Source organism: Theropithecus gelada, chromosome 3, assembly GCF_003255815.1.
Source record: "Theropithecus gelada isolate Dixy chromosome 3, Tgel_1.0, whole genome shotgun sequence".
Taxonomy (NCBI): domain Eukaryota; kingdom Metazoa; phylum Chordata; class Mammalia; order Primates; family Cercopithecidae; genus Theropithecus; species Theropithecus gelada.
The window spans coordinates 148,267,484-148,275,826 of NC_037670.1; positions in this window are offsets into that span (position 1 = coordinate 148,267,484).

Sequence of the window (8,343 nt, forward strand, 5' to 3'; positions counted from 1 at the left end):
TATGAATCTTATAACCCAGTGGACTTTGGACAGATTACTTCTCTGCGTCTCAGTTTCCTCATCTGTAAAATGAAAATAATTTCTGTTTCATACAAGTATAGTCTAAATAGGGATAATTACACCTACTTCGAAGTTGTAAAATACAAAATTACAACTAGATAGGTGTAAGTTCTAGTGTTCTGTAGCACTGTAGGATGACTGTAGTTAACAATACTATATAGTTTCAAATAGCTAGAAGGATATTGCATGTTCCCAAAACAAAGACATAATAAGTTTCTGAGATGATAGATATGCTAATTACCCTGATCTAATCACTATACGTTATATGTATTGCAACATCACTGTGTACCCCCATAAATATGTGCAGTTATTGTCTATTAAAATTTTTTTAAACTAAAATTATAAGACATTAAAAAAAGATATCACATGTAAAGTACCTGATACATAATGATTACTCAAGTATTAGTTGTCGACCACTGACAGTCCTTGCCTATGGTCTGTTCTGCTTTCCCTGAGCTAAGGGATCAAGACTTAATATATGTATTCTTACCTTTGTTTTAAGTCTGTCTCTTCAAAAACTGTACTTCAAATTTACAATTGTACATAATTTTTCAAAAATATAGTGAAGAACTTAATAGCAGAATTTCTGATTAGGCCATATATTATGCCAAATAAGTTACAGATATCCCAGTATGCCAAAATAAAACTTTTTAAAACTGTAAATCCAGAGATAGAATCCTATTAGCTTCTAATTAATAAAAACTGAAAGATTAGCAAATTTTATGTTAGAAATACCAGTTTTTAGAACTTGTAGACCACCAAACTATTTTGAAGACAGGAAAGAGTAGTGGGAGAGGGCTGTGGGGGAAAAAAAAAAAAGGCCATGTGATGATAGGTGAATGGACAGTAGCTGCCTTGAAGAATCTATCTCATTCTGAGAATCACTGAGTTCCAATCATTTCACAACCTCTTACTAGCCTAGACTATCTATTGTTTTATTGATTTTCTTTTCTTTCAGGAAATTTTATGACTTATCTAAATGCAATTTTTCTTTTACTATTTGCCCTTGTTCTGTTTCCTTTAGACTTGGAGATGGAAAATTATGACCACAGTAGACTTTTTTCCTCAGGTCCAACCTTTCTTTAATTTTCTCCAAATTTTTAATATAATCCTTTGTCCACAAAATTGCAATTTAAGTTCTTGTCTTCTACCCTCTATTGTTATTTTTGTTTTTCTCTGGGCTTTTTCCAGCTCTTGATGTGGAAAATGTAAGCATGAACATTTCACTGGAAATATGACTTCCTTACTCATTTAAGCCTGTGAACAAGCAGTATTTGGGGATTCCCCCCTTACCATACATAAAGGATTCTATTTTTCCATATTCATCCTGAAACCAAGCAGTACTAGCTGTTTTTGTTTCAAAAGTTTTAGCAAGTCCTTTCTTTCATTTTTGATAGCATATCCGCTGTTTGGCAGAACACAAGACATCTTTTCTGTCTGTTTTCTTTGGCAAGTTATTTCCTTATCTCAAATTCTTTTTACCCAGTTTGAGAGATTGGATTTTATCCAGGACATAAGCATTCTGTTTCCCTTCAACAGAGTATCTTGAAGTTTGTAAGCTCAGTTAAGAAGACTAGGGATTTTCTCTTAATATACATATAAAATGCATATGCTAGAAATACCAGCTTTTAGAACTTGTAGACCACCAAACTATTTTGAAGACAGGAAAGAGTAGTGGGAGAGGGCTGTGGGGAAAAAAAAAAAAAAAAAAAAAGCTTTATTAAGGTGTATATGAATATAACCAAAAAAAAAAAAAAGGCAATTCATACATTTCATTTCTTCCATTCGACTTCCCTTACCTCAGCTAGAATCTAATCTAGTACTTCATTTTCTTCTTTCTTTCTTTGGTATGATCTTTTAAGGTAAAGCCCTCATTTCAACAGAAAACATTAGAGTAGCTCATTATGGAAATGAGGGCATATTTTCAGATACATTCCTGCTGTTATCCTTATGGGTACTTTGCAAGCTTCTCTTGTTATGGTTCTTTGTTATATATATTTCTTCACAAATGTCTTTGTTTATGTACTGTTACAAGTCCTCTGAAACACCCTATTCCCCTTGCTAATGTTAATAATTTAAAATGTAGTGACACCCTTTACTGTGGGGGAATATAAAGGTGGCTGAATGCACACGGCATTCAGCAGCCATTGTAGGCATAATTGCTGCTTGGCTATGGCAGAACTGATTTGTAGAGACAGAACAACAGCAAATCTGAATATTGCAAATCTGGATTTGCAGACCAAGTGCAGGGACAATGAGTGCTACTTCTCCCATTCAACCTCCACAAATGTCATGTGTTTAAAATGTTCATCTTGTAAAATATCTCTGCACATCTTTATGTAAATGTTGCATATAGCAATGCTTACAAGAATTTGTTCTAGTACATGTTATCCCAAGTTAAATGTTAATTGTTTTCTTTTTCATCAACTAAAATCTGAAAAGGAAGCTAGCACACCATTTTTTTTTTCTGCCTCTCATTTTTAAATTCATTTTAACTACAAACCTCTTTGGGGCTTTCTTTTTTAGGAATAAACAGTTTATTTACAAATCATTCTGATTTCTTATTGAAGTTAGTGGAAAATTGAACACTTATTCATGCTACAAAATTACCAGTGATAGTTACTACCATTATATGATCTAGTCTCCAAATATCTAGTACTTACCTGTAATCAAGAAATGATTTGAAGAGCTAAGTATGTTATAGTTCCCAGGATGCTGCTTACTGGTTTTCTGGCTGCTCTTTAACTTTAATGAATATTCACTGGCTTATTATTATTCCAAATGAGACAGGAACAACATTGATTCCTTTATTGTAATGTGCTCAAGGTCAATCTACGTTATAAATGAGTAGGCAGGTTGGATACTTCGGAAAATTTGAAGATGCCACATGTCCCCATTACCACATTGACATTATTGGGGTCAAGGATATGGTCTCTGCTACCACATAATGTTTTTAAAATCAATTATTTGTATGCAAATGATAAATGCACATAATTTAAAAAATCAAATAGTAGTACAAAACTTAAAACAGCATAAAACAGAAGTTACATTCTTGTACACTTTAACTTTATTGGATTTTCCCCCCTCAATAATTTGCTTAAATTTTCTTTCTTTTATTTCTTCTATATTAACAACTATAAAGTCCTTCCTCATATTATTTTCCACATAATCAAGTGTATCAGGAATCTATTAGACTCACTAATTTTAATCAGAGACCTGTCTCCCAAAGCCATCCATCATCCCATGTTAATCTGTACTGTTGCAACACGGCTATTGTCTGGAATTTTATTGAGTTACTATCCTGGGATTTCCCTTTATCTTTCTGTGTTAGACCCTCTGTTTCTTGGAATCTATGTCATCCATCTTGATGTACTCCCTTGTTTTGATAGTGTATATCCTTTAGTGGCTTCCTAAGAAAAAGTGAATAGGTAGTAAAATTTTGAGACCTTGCATATCTGATAGTTTTATTCTAATCTCACCCTTGATTAGTTTAACAAGGTAGAATATTTCAGGTTGAATACCAGTTTTCTTCAGAATTTGAAGGTGTTATTTTATTGATTTTGAACTTTCAACATTGCTGTCGAAATCTGAAGTTATTCTGATTCTGATCTTTTGTATGTGACTCTATGACCTCTAAAGGTTTTTAGAATCTTCTGTTTGTTTATGGAATTCTGAAAGTTGATGATGTACCATAGTGGAATACTTCTACATTTATTGTACTGGGTATTCCAAAGGCCCTTTTTTTATCCAAAAACTCATGTGCTTTAGTGCTAGAAACTCTTCTTTTGTTATTTTCATATTTTTCTTCCCCTTAATTTTTTTTCTTTTCTCTTTCTGTAATGCCTGTTGGTCAAATGTCAGATTTCCGTACTCACTCTATACAATTAAGAACTATACCCAAGTTTCACTGTGGAACTACTCCAGTGAGTCCTTGACTGTTGTCATCTCTGGGCAGAGATACTATAAATTTACTGCTAACATTGGGAATTGGAAACTAGAATCTCTTCTGAGATTCTAAAAGCGAGGTGTTTCTGCTGCCACCCTTGCTGCCCTATGCCACATGCTTCTTGACTTTATGTGTTTTCAAATCATAGTTGCCCATGGGTGTGTCTGATTAGGGAAAGGTCACATACCTGTACCCTAGCTGCAAAAGACCTGTACATTTCAGGCTCAATGTTAAGGATCTGCAGATTCATAAGGTCAGAAATTCCATGAACACAGAAAAGGTATTCAAAAGGTACTCAGCAGCTAGTGAATTCAACTGGGGACAGTTGAAACTTCAGGACATTTGATGACTGGGGAGAGGGACTTTGTTTAAAAAAAAGCAATAATATGAAATATTAATGCTTTCCAATTTTATCAAGATGATAGCATTTTTGTGTACTGAATTACATGCATATTACATATATAATAAAATTGTAAAACTCTGTATCTAGGAAGTAGGCAGTATTTATTGACTTTTGCCTCCATACAAAGCCTTTAATAAGAACTAACATTGTTTTTTCCCCCACATTAACTAGGTTGTTTGTCCTTAGAAAGTTGGTAATGGTTGAATGGGTTAGTACTATATGTTCATATACGTTGATGTCATTTATCTATAAATACTTATTTAGCTGATTCATTAAAGAAAATTGAAGTAAGTCATTTTGATATAATAAATTGTCAAAGTCAGTGATATACAGGCTTTTCATTTGTAAATTATAATTACTTTTAAAATGTTTGTCTCCTACATTAGCCTCAAAGCTCTCTAAGAGCTGGTATCATGTCTTATTCATCTTTGTATCTTTAGTCTTAACATTGAACCTATGCATTATTCAACATATATTTGTTGATCAAATGACCACCTTTGATTCAAATAAAAATATATGAATTTTTTTATCAGGTACAAAGAATCTGAGATCAAATAAAGAGAAACTACAGTCTTGCCCAAACTCTTCCACACAGTACTAAGCATGTGGTATTCTGAGAGCACCTGGAGAGAAAACATGATACATAAGAAATTGCACATAACCTAATGGGAGCAGGAGCAGGGCTTGTGACAACAGCAATAGAAAGGAATGACCTCCACTTGATATGACCCAGCAACCTAATTCAAGTACAAAGGATAAAGTGATTTTTTTTTTTTTTTCCTCCTGAGTGAGCTCAGGTGTCGAGGGGCCTAGTCTGAGAAAAGAAATGTGTGTCATATTTTAGGAATTTTTGGGAATAATAGTTTTTCGCATGATGTGATTGCAAAAACAGTAAGTCAAGGCTTGACTTGGTCTTAGAAAGCAACTCTGGAAGCATATGGAAGCAAGCTCAGTATCCAAGAGCTTTGGAAACTGAAGTGAAAATGACCAGGACAAAAAGTAGGCAGGCATCCCAATGGACTACGGGAGACTGACCAGCAGTTCTCATAGCAGTATTAGCATCATCTGGGAACGTGTTAGAAATGCACATTCTCAGGCCCCACTCTCAGGCTCCACTGAACCTGAATCTCTGGGGATAGGACTCATCAGTCTATGTTTTAACAAGCCCTCCTGGTGATTCCAATAAGTAGACCTTCAAGACGACTTCCAGGGGATGAAATTTACCACCCCCACCAGCCACCTTCCACCCTTTCCCAAGCATATAAGGCTTATGGCATTACACAAACTATGTTTGAATCATATTCTTTTGAGGGGACGGAACTGGTAATGAACCACTTGGATTTATTCTCGTCAGTTTAAGACCTAGATAGTATGATAGAGTCTGTAGGTAGAATGTCTTCATTCTTCACATCTGGCAAAACAGCCGCAAGGGCAAGCAGATATTTATTTATCACCCATAGTTTCTCTAATCTGAGTTCTGATAGTAACTAGCCATGTAATCTTAGTAAAATCACTCAACTTCAGCATGTTTCTCCTTACTCATTTGTAAAATGAAACGAATTACTTAACGATTGCTAAGGTCCTTTTCAGCTCAAAATTATATAATCAATCCCATGTTTTTTGGATTTAAAAAAAAATCTTGCATTTTAAAAAGCAATGGGTAAAAGGCAGTGCATAGGGGAATATAAACAATTTCATGTTTTTTCACTATTACAAATCCTTTTTTGGTGGTATGAAAATGAATATATAAGCCTTATCATAAGCCTACTCTATTGAAAGAGGGGTTGGTAAGAATACAAAGCCCTGAACATAAAAATCCTGCTTTTAGTTACCTCAGAGCAGGAAGGAAGGGTAATTAGTGACTATGGTTTCATGAAATTATTGATCTAATATTTGTCATTTATATTCAAAACTGGATTGTATAATACTTGATAGTTGTTACATCAATCATGATTCTCAGTTCCCCGTGGCTGGAAGTTAGTAGTATTCATTGATTTTTTTGTTTTGTTTTTTAATAGAGGAAGAAACACATTGAACAAGCAAACGACTTAGAGTCGATGGTCACATTACAATAAGTTCCTCATTCCTAGTTTAGGAGTCATGCAGCTCAATATCTTTACTTAGAATCAGTTTAAAAATTAAATTACATATTCGCTTTCTCACATTCAATTTTTTCCTCCTTTTAGGAAGATATAAGAGAATATTGGCACTTTTCTTTCACCTTGATCCTCTTGATACTGAAGCTATTGTGTGTTTATGATATGTTCTGTTAGATTGGGACTTTGAACTGATAAAAGAGGAAAGCTCTAACAAGCATCAGGGCTGACTTGGTATGTTGACTCAGTTCCCACATAATGATGGTATCTATATGCATGCACATTATAATGTTCTGACACACAGAAGGAAAATGTGTTACCCTGTCTCAATTTCCTGTTTTAATGCAAGTCCATACAACATCCCAATCTTCCTCAGGCTCTCCAAGCAACCTTGGATTTATTGTGTCATTAGGGACAATTCACAGATTGCCTCACCTCAGCCTGAACTTACTAGAGGGTCTTCTTTTGCTCTCAGTTCCATTGAGAGATAGCAGCATTGTGAACATTGGACAGTGTGATTGAAACAAGGCACTCAAAACTGTGCCTTATTGTCATTATCATCCAGAGATGCCCACCAAGCCTTGTTCTTGCTGGAAAGGCACGAAAGGAATAGCAACATGTCCTTCATTTTGAGGGACCTATTTTTACATGCCTCAGAATAACAGGCCCCCAGAAACATCTGTGAGGTATCAGGCTCCTATATTTCATGGCATTTATATCCCCCAGCATTCATTTATGTGACCAAGGACATAGTGCACTTGCAAATTCCTGCTCTAGAGGTCATTTCAGCATGATGTTATTTTGCACAATGAACTAGTCTGATATCAAATGGAATAGGAAGATGGTCTAGGATAATTGACCTCTGCTTAAAAAATGAGTTGACCTGTGAGGCTCACAATATCCTTCCCATAAATTCCCTTTTGCTTTAGCTAGCCTGGGTCAGATTCTGTTATTTACAAAAACTCTAGGTGATTCTGAACTGGAAACTTTAGGTATTCTAAAACTTGTACCAGGAAGGTGGTTACAGGCAACAGATCTTTCAGAAAACTGGGTCATTTGGCACTGTTTACTTGGCTATACTGAGGCAAGAGGTGGTGAAACCCTCATTCATATTCCAAGATGGGAAACTAGCATCAGACAACTGAGAATTACATTACTGCCTCTAATTATTAGGACCTAGAAAATTCTGAGGTTCTAGAAAGATGTATGGCCAGGATCAGCAAACTATACTCTACCTATCCTGTTGCCTGTTTTTGTAAATAGAGCTTTTTGGGGCGACACAGCCATGCTCATTCTTTTAGCATTGTCTATGACCACTTTCATGCTACATCAGCAGAGTTGAGTAGTTGTACCAGAAACCTTATGACCTGCAAAGCCTCAAATGTTTATTATCTGGCCATTTACAGAAAAAGTTTGCTAACCCTTGCTTTAGGTAACTGCATAGTTTTTGCCATCGAATAATATAAGGGTGAGGAATTTAAGAATTGTGAGATAGCATTAGATAAATTAACCAGTAAGAATAAGTGAATGTTACCTCTGAGGATAACCTGCTACAGGGATATTTTATGATAATTCTGAAAAAAAATATATCCTTGATAGTTATAGGACTGAGATAGCCAAAAGTGAAACCCATGATTTGATCCAGGGTTGCTAAACTAATAATTTATTAATTAAAGTATCTTAAATACGTTGTAATGAGATAGGAGATGACCATGAAAATAATTTATAACAAAGACATACAGTCTATCTTTGTGTAAATTTCTTACAAGAATCATTAAACTTAGGATAAAAAAACAAAACAGACAACTGTTCAGGTGTGCTTGAACTTGTTTAAAAAA